Consider the following 13,337-nt stretch of genomic DNA (forward strand, 5'->3'; position numbering starts at 1 on the left):
CAACAGGGTCACACTCTTAAATACAATTCAATTTTTTAAAATTGCTCTTAAAACAACCTCTATAACTAAAACCTTCACTACCTCATAATCACGAAGAAGTTATAAATACAATCACCTTAACTTAAACGATGAAAATCAACAGGGTCACACAACTCTATATAGCATTTCAATTGCTTTAAACCACTTAATAAAAAAAAGCTCAAATATAGATGACATTTAAAATTTAATCACATACGATGATACGATTTTATACGATGTAAAGGAACAGGGTCACACTTCTCTCAATTTTAAACTTTTCACTCAGGATACACTTTTTCATAGTAAGGTTCATACTACTCCTAATGATAGGTCGTCAATCTTGAAACTTTTTCAAATTACCAATTTTTTCTTATTTTTAAACTACTCATAAACACCTCGAAAACCTCAAAATTTAGATGACATTATGAATTTATTTGCTTTCAAATATATTTATAACTAAAAAATTAACCTTTATTTTTCTTATTCATTTAACCGATGAAAATTGGGATAAGGGTCACACTTCTCACGCTTTTACGATTTTAACTAAGGGCACACTTTTTCATAGTTAGGTTCAAACACTATAGCAGTGAAAAAAATATCTGAATATCTATCATGATTTGTCGTCATACTTTCGTCAAATTACTAATTCATTCTATTTTAAAATGACTCATAAAAACCTCTATTTATACTCTTCAAAATTTCGATTAATTTGCTTAGACAATGAAAAAGAACAGGGTCACACTTCAATTATATTATAGACATGATGAATTTCGGTACTTTCAAATATACTTATAATTAAGGAATTAAAATACTCATTTATGCCATGAAGAAGGGGATTAGGGTCACACTTTTCTCTATCAATTTTAACTAAAGACAAAGTTTCTTATATTTCGGTGCATACTACACTTAATTTTAAATCAATAATAAAAGCTACACTTTAGCAGTGAAAAAAAAAATCTGAATATCTATCATGATACGTCCTCAATCTTGATTCATTATCAAATTACCAATTTACACTATTTTAAAACTACTCTTTAAAAATCTTAATATCAATACCTTCAAAACCTCAATTTTTCGTTGGCTTTATAAATTAATGACGTTTACTTTGCTTATACGATGATAATCAACAGGGTCACACTCTTAAATACAATTCAATTTTTTTTAAATTGCTCGTAAAACAACCTCTATAACTAAAACCTTCACTACCTCAAAATCACGAAGACGTTATAAATATAATCACCTTAACTTAAACGATGAAAATCAACAGGGCCACACAACTCTATATAGCATTTCAATTGCTTTAAACCACTAATAAATAAAAACCTCAAATATTGATGACATTTAAAATTTAATCACATACGATGAAAATACGATGATACGAAGAAAAGGAACAGGGTCACACTTCTCTCAATTTTAAACTTTTCACTCAGGAAACACTTTATTATAGTAAGGTTCATACTACTCCTAATGATAGGTCGTCAATCTTGAAACGATCTCAAATTACCAATTTTTTCTTATTTTGAAACTACTCATAAACACCTCGAAAACCTCAAAATTTAGATGACATTATGAATTTATTTGCTTTCAAATATATTTATAACTAAAAAATTAACCTTTATTTTTCTTATTCATTTAACCGATGAAAATTGGGAAAAGGGGCACACTTCTCACGCTTTTACGATTTTAACTAAGGGCACACTTTTTCATAGTTAGGTTCAAACACTATAGCAGTGAAAAAAATATCTGAATATCTATCATGATTGGTCGTCATACTTTCGTCAAATTACTAATTCATTCTATTTTAAAATGACTCATAAAAACCTCTATTTTTACTCTTCAAAATTTCGATTAATTTGCTTAGACAATGAAAAAGAACAGGGTCACACTTCAATTATATTATAGACATGATGAATTTCTGTACTTTCAAATATACTTATAATTAAGGAATTAAAAAACTCATTTATGCCGTGAAGAAGGGGATTAGGGTCACACTTTTCTCTATCAATTTTAACTAAAGACAACGTTTCTTATATTTCGGTGCATACTACACTTAATTTTAAATCAATAATAAAAGCTACACTTTAGCAGTGAAAAAAAATCTGAATATCTATCATGATACGTCCTCAATCTTGATTCATTATCAAATTACCAATTTACACTATTTTAAAACTACTCTTTAAAAATCTTAATATCAATACCTTCAAAACCTCAATTTTTCGTTGGCTTTATAAATTAATGACGTTTACTTTGCTTATACGATGATAATCAACAGGGTCACACTCTTAAATACAATTCAATTTTTTAAAATTGCTCGTAAAACAACCTCTATAACTAAAACCTTCACTACCTCAAAATCACGAAGACGTTATAAATATAATCACCTTAACTTAAACGATGAAAATCAACAGGGCCACACAACTCTATATAGCATTTCAATTGCTTTAAACCACTAATAAATAAAAACCTCAAATATTGATGACATTTAAAATTTAATCACATACGATGAAAAGAAACAAGGTCACACTTCTCTCAATTTTAAACTTTTCACTCAGGAGACACTTTTTCATAGTAAGGTTCATACTACTCCTAATGATAGGTCGTTAATCTTGAAACTTTTTTAAATTACCAATTTTTTCTTATTTTGAAACTACTCATAAACACCTCGAAAACCTCAAAATTTAGATGACATTATGAATTTATTTGCTTTCAAATATATTTATAACTAAGAAATTAACCTTTATTTTTCTTATTCATTTAACCGATGAAAATTGGGATAAGGGTCACACTTCTCACGCTTTTACGATTTTAACTAAGGGCACACTTTTTCATAGTTAGGTTCAAACACTATAGCAGTGAAAAAAATATCTGAATATCTATCATGATTTGTCGTCATACTTTCGTCAAATTACTAATTCATTCTATTTTAAAATGACTCATAAAAATCTCTATTTATACTCTTCAAAATTTCGATTAATTTGTTTAGACAATGAAAAAGAACAGGGTCACACTTCAATTATAATATAGACATGATGAATTTCTGTACTTTCTAATATACTTATATTTAAGGAATTAAAATACTCATTTATGCCGTGAAGAAGGGGATTAGGGTCACACTTTTCTCTATCAATTTTAACTAAAGACAAAGTTTCTTATATTTCGGTGCATACTACACTTAATTTTAAATCAATAATAGAAGCTACACTTTAGCAGTGAAAAAAAATCTGAATATCTATCATGATACGTCCTCAATCTTGATTCATTATCAAATTACCAATTTACACTATTTTAAAACTACTCTTTAAAAATCTTAATATCAATACCTTCAAAACCTCAATTTTTTCGTTGGCTTTATAAATTAATGACGTTTACATTGCTTATACGATGATAATCAACAGGGACACACTCTTAAATACAATTCAATTTTTTAAAATTGCTCGTAAAACAACCTCTATAACTAAAACCATCACTACCTCAAAATCACGAAGAAGTTATAAATATAATCACCTTAACTTAAACGATGAAAATCAACAGGGTCACACAACTCTATATAGCATTTCAATTGCTTTAAACCACTTAATAAAAAAAAGCTCAAATATAGATAACATTTAAAATTTAATCACATACGATGAAAATACGATGATACGAAGAAAAGGAACAGGGTCACACTTCTCTCAATTTTAAACTTTTCTCTCAGGAGACACTTTTTCATAGTAAGGTTCATACTACTCCTAATGATAGGTCGTTAATCTTGAAACTTTTTTAAATTACCAATTTTTTCTTATTTTGAAACTACTCATAAACACCTCGAAAACCTCAAAATTTAGATGACATTATGAATTTATTTGCTTTCAAATATATTTATAACTAAGAAATTAACCTTTATTTTTCTTATTCATTTAACCGATGAAAATTGGGATAAGGGTCACACTTCTCACGCTTTTACGATTTTAACTAAGGGCACACTTTTTCATAGTTAGGTTCAAACACTATAGCAGTGAAAAAAATATCTGAATATCTATCATGATTTGTCGTCATACTTTCGTCAAATTACTAATTCATTCTATTTTAAAATGACTCATAAAAATCTCTATTTATACTCTTCAAAATTTCGATTAATTTGTTTAGACAATGAAAAAGAACAGGGTCACACTTCAATTATAATATAGACATGATGAATTTCTGTACTTTCTAATATACTTATATTTAAGGAATTAAAATACTCATTTATGCCGTGAAGAAGGGGATTAGGGTCACACTTTTCTCTATCAATTTTAACTAAAGACAAAGTTTCTTATATTTCGGTGCATACTACACTTAATTTTAAATCAATAATAGAAGCTACACTTTAGCAGTGAAAAAAAATCTGAATATCTATCATGATACGTCCTCAATCTTGATTCATTATCAAATTACCAATTTACACTATTTTAAAACTACTCTTTAAAAATCTTAATATCAATACCTTCAAAACCTCAATTTTTTCGTTGGCTTTATAAATTAATGACGTTTACATTGCTTATACGATGATAATCAACAGGGACACACTCTTAAATACAATTCAATTTTTTAAAATTGCTCGTAAAACAACCTCTATAACTAAAACCATCACTACCTCAAAATCACGAAGAAGTTATAAATATAATCACCTTAACTTAAACGATGAAAATCAACAGGGTCACACAACTCTATATAGCATTTCAATTGCTTTAAACCACTTAATAAAAAAAAGCTCAAATATAGATAACATTTAAAATTTAATCACATACGATGAAAATACGATGATACGAAGAAAAGGAACAGGGTCACACTTCTCTCAATTTTAAACTTTTCTCTCAGGAAACACTTTTTCATAGTAAGGTACATACTACTCCTAATGATAGGTCGTCAATCTTGAAACTTTTTCAAATTACCAATTTTTTCTTATTTTGAAACTACTCATAAACACCTCAAAAACCTCAAAATTTAGATGACATTATGAATTTATTTGCTTTCAGATATATTTATAACTAAAAAATTAACCTTTATTTTTCTTATTCATTTAACCGATGAAAATTGGGATAAGGGTCACACTTCTCACGCTTTTACGATTTTAACTAAGGGCACACTTTTTCATAGTTAGGTTCAAACACTATAGCAGTGAAAAAAATATCTGAATATCTATCATGATTTGTCGTCATACTTTCGTCAAATTACTAATTCATTCTATTTTAAAATGACTCATAAAAACCTCTATTTATACTCTTCAAAATTTCGATTAATTTGCTTAGACAATGAAAAAGAACAGGGTCACACTTCAATTATATTATAGACATGATGAATTTCGGTACTTTCAAATATACTTATAATTAAGGAATTAAAATACTCATTTATGCCATGAAGAAGGGGATTAGGGTCACACTTTTCTCTATCAATTTTAACTAAAGACAAAGTTTCTTATATTTCGGTGCATACTACACTTAATTTTAAATCAATAATAAAAGCTACACTTTAGCAGTGAAAAAAAAAATCTGAATATCTATCATGATACGTCCTCAATCTTGATTCATTATCAAATTACCAATTTACACTATTTTAAAACTACTCTTTAAAAATCTTAATATCAATACCTTCAAAACCTCAATTTTTCGTTGGCTTTATAAATTAATGACGTTTACTTTGCTTATACGATGATAATCAACAGGGTCACACTCTTAAATACAATTCAATTTTTTAAAATTGCTCGTAAAACAACCTCTATAACTAAAACCTTCACTACCTCAAAATCACGAAGACGTTATAAATATAATCACCTTAACTTAAACGATGAAAATCAACAGGGCCACACAACTCTATATAGCATTTCAATTGCTTTAAACCACTAATAAATAAAAACCTCAAATATTGATGACATTTAAAATTTAATCACATACGATGAAAAGAAACAAGGTCACACTTCTCTCAATTTTAAACTTTTCACTCAGGAGACACTTTTTCATAGTAAGGTTCATACTACTCCTAATGATAGGTCGTTAATCTTGAAACTTTTTTAAATTACCAATTTTTTCTTATTTTGAAACTACTCATAAACACCTCGAAAACCTCAAAATTTAGATGACATTATGAATTTATTTGCTTTCAAATATATTTATAACTAAGAAATTAACCTTTATTTTTCTTATTCATTTAACCGATGAAAATTGGGATAAGGGTCACACTTCTCACGCTTTTACGATTTTAACTAAGGGCACACTTTTTCATAGTTAGGTTCAAACACTATAGCAGTGAAAAAAATATCTGAATATCTATCATGATTTGTCGTCATACTTTCGTCAAATTACTAATTCATTCTATTTTAAAATGACTCATAAAAATCTCTATTTATACTCTTCAAAATTTCGATTAATTTGTTTAGACAATGAAAAAGAACAGGGTCACACTTCAATTATAATATAGACATGATGAATTTCTGTACTTTCTAATATACTTATATTTAAGGAATTAAAATACTCATTTATGCCGTGAAGAAGGGGATTAGGGTCACACTTTTCTCTATCAATTTTAACTAAAGACAAAGTTTCTTATATTTCGGTGCATACTACACTTAATTTTAAATCAATAATAGAAGCTACACTTTAGCAGTGAAAAAAAATCTGAATATCTATCATGATACGTCCTCAATCTTGATTCATTATCAAATTACCAATTTACACTATTTTAAAACTACTCTTTAAAAATCTTAATATCAATACCTTCAAAACCTCAATTTTTTCGTTGGCTTTATAAATTAATGACGTTTACATTGCTTATACGATGATAATCAACAGGGACACACTCTTAAATACAATTCAATTTTTTAAAATTGCTCGTAAAACAACCTCTATAACTAAAACCATCACTACCTCAAAATCACGAAGAAGTTATAAATATAATCACCTTAACTTAAACGATGAAAATCAACAGGGTCACACAACTCTATATAGCATTTCAATTGCTTTAAACCACTTAATAAAAAAAAGCTCAAATATAGATAACATTTAAAATTTAATCACATACGATGAAAATACGATGATACGAAGAAAAGGAACAGGGTCACACTTCTCTCAATTTTAAACTTTTCTCTCAGGAGACACTTTTTCATAGTAAGGTTCATACTACTCCTAATGATAGGTCGTTAATCTTGAAACTTTTTTAAATTACCAATTTTTTCTTATTTTGAAACTACTCATAAACACCTCGAAAACCTCAAAATTTAGATGACATTATGAATTTATTTGCTTTCAAATATATTTATAACTAAGAAATTAACCTTTATTTTTCTTATTCATTTAACCGATGAAAATTGGGATAAGGGTCACACTTCTCACGCTTTTACGATTTTAACTAAGGGCACACTTTTTCATAGTTAGGTTCAAACACTATAGCAGTGAAAAAAATATCTGAATATCTATCATGATTTGTCGTCATACTTTCGTCAAATTACTAATTCATTCTATTTTAAAATGACTCATAAAAATCTCTATTTATACTCTTCAAAATTTCGATTAATTTGTTTAGACAATGAAAAAGAACAGGGTCACACTTCAATTATAATATAGACATGATGAATTTCTGTACTTTCTAATATACTTATATTTAAGGAATTAAAATACTCATTTATGCCGTGAAGAAGGGGATTAGGGTCACACTTTTCTCTATCAATTTTAACTAAAGACAAAGTTTCTTATATTTCGGTGCATACTACACTTAATTTTAAATCAATAATAGAAGCTACACTTTAGCAGTGAAAAAAAATCTGAATATCTATCATGATACGTCCTCAATCTTGATTCATTATCAAATTACCAATTTACACTATTTTAAAACTACTCTTTAAAAATCTTAATATCAATACCTTCAAAACCTCAATTTTTTCGTTGGCTTTATAAATTAATGACGTTTACATTGCTTATACGATGATAATCAACAGGGACACACTCTTAAATACAATTCAATTTTTTAAAATTGCTCGTAAAACAACCTCTATAACTAAAACCATCACTACCTCAAAATCACGAAGAAGTTATAAATATAATCACCTTAACTTAAACGATGAAAATCAACAGGGTCACACAACTCTATATAGCATTTCAATTGCTTTAAACCACTTAATAAAAAAAAGCTCAAATATAGATAACATTTAAAATTTAATCACATACGATGAAAATACGATGATACGAAGAAAAGGAACAGGGTCACACTTCTCTCAATTTTAAACTTTTCTCTCAGGAAACACTTTTTCATAGTAAGGTACATACTACTCCTAATGATAGGTCGTCAATCTTGAAACTTTTTCAAATTACCAATTTTTTCTTATTTTGAAACTACTCATAAACACCTCAAAAACCTCAAAATTTAGATGACATTATGAATTTATTTGCTTTCAGATATATTTATAACTAAAAAATTAACCTTTATTTTTCTTATTCATTTAACCGATGAAAATTGGGATAAGGGTCACACTTCTCACGCTTTTACGATTTTAACTAAGGGCACACTTTTTCATAGTTAGGTTCAAACACTATAGCAGTGAAAAAAATATCTGAATATCTATCATGATTTGTCGTCATACTTTCGTCAAATTACTAATTCATTCTATTTTAAAATGACTCATAAAAACCTCTATTTATACTCTTCAAAATTTCGATTAATTTGCTTCGACAATGAAAAAGAACAGGGTCCCACTTCAATTATATTATAGACATGATGAATTTCTGTACTTTCAAATATACTTATAATTAAGGAATTAAAATACTCATTTATGCCGTGAAGAAGGGGATTAGAGTCACACTTTTCTCTATCAATTTTAACTAAAGACAAAGTTTCTTATATTTCGGTGCATACTACACTTAATTTTAAATCAATAATAAAAGCTAATTTAGCTGTGAAAAAAAAAATCTGAATATCTATCATGATACATCCTCAATCTTGATTCATTATCAAATTACCAATTTACACTATTTTAAAACTACTCTTTAAAAATCTTAATATCAATACCTTCAAAACCTCAATTTTTTCGTTGGCTTTATAAATTAATGACGTTTACATTGCTTATACGATGATAATCAACAGGGACACACTCTTAAATACAATTCAATTTTTTAAAATTGCTCGTAAAACAACCTCTATAACTAAATCCTTCACTACCTCAAAATCACGAAGAAGTTATAAATATAATCACCTTAACTTAAACGATGAAAATCAACAGGGTCACACAACTCTATATAGCATTTCAATTGCTTTAAACCACTTAATAAAAAAAAGCTCAAATATAGATGACATTTAAAATTTAATCACATACGATGATACGATTTTATACGATGAAAAGGAACAGGGTCACACTTCTCTCAATTTTAAACTTTTCACTCAGGAAACACTTTTTCATAGTAAGGTTCATACTACTCCTAATGATAGGTCGTCAATCTTGAAACTTTTTCAAATTACCAATTTTTTCTTATTTTGAAACTACTCATAAACACCTCAAAAACCTCAAAATTTAGATGACATTATGAATTTATTTGCTTTCAGATATATTTATAACTAAAAAATTAACCTTTATTTTTCTTATTCATTTAACCGATGAAAATTGAGATAAGGGTCACACTTCTCACGCTTTTACGATTTTAACTAAGGGCACACTTTTTCATAGTTAGGTTCAAACACTATAGCAGTGAAAAAAATATCTGAATATCTATCATGATTTGTCGTCATACTTTCGTCAAATTACTAATTCATTCTATTTTAAAATGACTCATAAAAATCTCTATTTATACTCTTCAAAATTTCGATTAATTTGTTTAGACAATGAAAAAGAACAGGGTCACACTTCAATTATAATATAGACATGATGAATTTCTGTACTTTCTAATATACTTATATTTAAGGAATTAAAATACTCATTTATGCCGTGAAGAAGGGGATTAGGGTCACACTTTTCTCTATCAATTTTAACTAAAGACAAAGTTTCTTATATTTCGGTGCATACTACACTTAATTTTAAATCAATAATAAAAGCTACACTTTAGCAGTGAAAAAAAATCTGAATATCTATCATGATACGTCCTCAATCTTGATTCATTATCAAATTACCAATTTACACTATTTTAAAACTACTCTTTAAAAATCTTAATATCAATACCTTCAAAACCTCAATTTTTCGTTGGCTTTATAAATTAATGACGTTTACTTTGCTTATACGATGATAATCAACAGGGTCACACTCTTAAATACAATTCAATTTTTTAAAATTGCTCGTAAAACAACCTCTATAACTAAAACCTTCACTACCTCAAAATCACGAAGACGTTATAAATATAATCACCTTAACTTAAACGATGAAAATCAACAGGGCCACACAACTCTATATAGCATTTCAATTGCTTTAAACCACTAATAAATAAAAACCTCAAATATTGATGACATTTAAAATTTAATCACATACGATGAAAAGAAACAAGGTCACACTTCTCTCAATTTTAAACTTTTCACTCAGGAGACACTTTTTCATAGTAAGGTTCATACTACTCCTAATGATAGGTCGTTAATCTTGAAACTTTTTTAAATTACCAATTTTTTCTTATTTTGAAACTACTCATAAACACCTCGAAAACCTCAAAATTTAGATGACATTATGAATTTATTTGCTTTCAAATATATTTATAACTAAGAAATTAACCTTTATTTTTCTTATTCATTTAACCGATGAAAATTGGGATAAGGGTCACACTTCTCACGCTTTTACGATTTTAACTAAGGGCACACTTTTTCATAGTTAGGTTCAAACACTATAGCAGTGAAAAAAATATCTGAATATCTATCATGATTTGTCGTCATACTTTCGTCAAATTACTAATTCATTCTATTTTAAAATGACTCATAAAAATCTCTATTTATACTCTTCAAAATTTCGATTAATTTGTTTAGACAATGAAAAAGAACAGGGTCACACTTCAATTATAATATAGACATGATGAATTTCTGTACTTTCTAATATACTTATATTTAAGGAATTAAAATACTCATTTATGCCGTGAAGAAGGGGATTAGGGTCACACTTTTCTCTATCAATTTTAACTAAAGACAAAGTTTCTTATATTTCGGTGCATACTACACTTAATTTTAAATCAATAATAGAAGCTACACTTTAGCAGTGAAAAAAAATCTGAATATCTATCATGATACGTCCTCAATCTTGATTCATTATCAAATTACCAATTTACACTATTTTAAAACTACTCTTTAAAAATCTTAATATCAATACCTTCAAAACCTCAATTTTTTCGTTGGCTTTATAAATTAATGACGTTTACATTGCTTATACGATGATAATCAACAGGGACACACTCTTAAATACAATTCAATTTTTTAAAATTGCTCGTAAAACAACCTCTATAACTAAAACCATCACTACCTCAAAATCACGAAGAAGTTATAAATATAATCACCTTAACTTAAACGATGAAAATCAACAGGGTCACACAACTCTATATAGCATTTCAATTGCTTTAAACCACTTAATAAAAAAAAGCTCAAATATAGATAACATTTAAAATTTAATCACATACGATGAAAATACGATGATACGAAGAAAAGGAACAGGGTCACACTTCTCTCAATTTTAAACTTTTCTCTCAGGAAACACTTTTTCATAGTAAGGTACATACTACTCCTAATGATAGGTCGTCAATCTTGAAACTTTTTCAAATTACCAATTTTTTCTTATTTTGAAACTACTCATAAACACCTCAAAAACCTCAAAATTTAGATGACATTATGAATTTATTTGCTTTCAGATATATTTATAACTAAAAAATTAACCTTTATTTTTCTTATTCATTTAACCGATGAAAATTGGGATAAGGGTCACACTTCTCACGCTTTTACGATTTTAACTAAGGGCACACTTTTTCATAGTTAGGTTCAAACACTATAGCAGTGAAAAAAATATCTGAATATCTATCATGATTTGTCGTCATACTTTCGTCAAATTACTAATTCATTCTATTTTAAAATGACTCATAAAAACCTCTATTTATACTCTTCAAAATTTCGATTAATTTGCTTCGACAATGAAAAAGAACAGGGTCCCACTTCAATTATATTATAGACATGATGAATTTCTGTACTTTCAAATATACTTATAATTAAGGAATTAAAATACTCATTTATGCCGTGAAGAAGGGGATTAGAGTCACACTTTTCTCTATCAATTTTAACTAAAGACAAAGTTTCTTATATTTCGGTGCATACTACACTTAATTTTAAATCAATAATAAAAGCTAATTTAGCTGTGAAAAAAAAAATCTGAATATCTATCATGATACATCCTCAATCTTGATTCATTATCAAATTACCAATTTACACTATTTTAAAACTACTCTTTAAAAATCTTAATATCAATACCTTCAAAACCTCAATTTTTTCGTTGGCTTTATAAATTAATGACGTTTACATTGCTTATACGATGATAATCAACAGGGACACACTCTTAAATACAATTCAATTTTTTAAAATTGCTCGTAAAACAACCTCTATAACTAAATCCTTCACTACCTCAAAATCACGAAGAAGTTATAAATATAATCACCTTAACTTAAACGATGAAAATCAACAGGGTCACACAACTCTATATAGCATTTCAATTGCTTTAAACCACTTAATAAAAAAAAGCTCAAATATAGATGACATTTAAAATTTAATCACATACGATGATACGATTTTATACGATGAAAAGGAACAGGGTCACACTTCTCTCAATTTTAAACTTTTCACTCAGGAAACACTTTTTCATAGTAAGGTTCATACTACTCCTAATGATAGGTCGTCAATCTTGAAACTTTTTCAAATTACCAATTTTTTCTTATTTTGAAACTACTCATAAACACCTCAAAAACCTCAAAATTTAGATGACATTATGAATTTATTTGCTTTCAGATATATTTATAACTAAAAAATTAACCTTTATTTTTCTTATTCATTTAACCGATGAAAATTGAGATAAGGGTCACACTTCTCACGCTTTTACGATTTTAACTAAGGGCACACTTTTTCATAGTTAGGTTCAAACACTATAGCAGTGAAAAAAATATCTGAATATCTATCATGATTTGTCGTCATACTTTCGTCAAATTACTAATTCATTCTATTTTAAAATGACTCATAAAAATCTCTATTTATACTCTTCAAAATTTCGATTAATTTGTTTAGACAATGAAAAAGAACAGGGTCACACTTCAATTATAATATAGACATGATGAATTTCTGTACTTTCTAATATACTTATATTTAAGGAATTAAAATACTCA

General features: G+C 27.5%; 1 long non-coding RNA gene across 1 annotated transcript in view; it reads right to left on the bottom strand.

Annotated features, from left to right (window-relative positions):
• The window catches only part of LOC147806075 (uncharacterized), a 163,039-nt gene that overhangs the window by 47,610 nt on the left and 102,092 nt on the right, over positions 1–13,337 (bottom strand). Inside the window, exon 2 of the long non-coding RNA XR_015428705.1 lies at positions 1–13,337. This exon is cut by the window's left edge and continues 47,610 nt beyond it; it is cut by the window's right edge and continues 39,047 nt beyond it. This is a non-coding gene — a long non-coding RNA (uncharacterized LOC147806075).

Source organism: Parasteatoda tepidariorum, chromosome 8, assembly GCF_982258835.1.
Source record: "Parasteatoda tepidariorum strain Cologne lab strain chromosome 8, Ptep-v5.0, whole genome shotgun sequence".
Classification (NCBI taxonomy): Eukaryota; Metazoa; Arthropoda; class Arachnida; order Araneae; family Theridiidae; genus Parasteatoda; species Parasteatoda tepidariorum.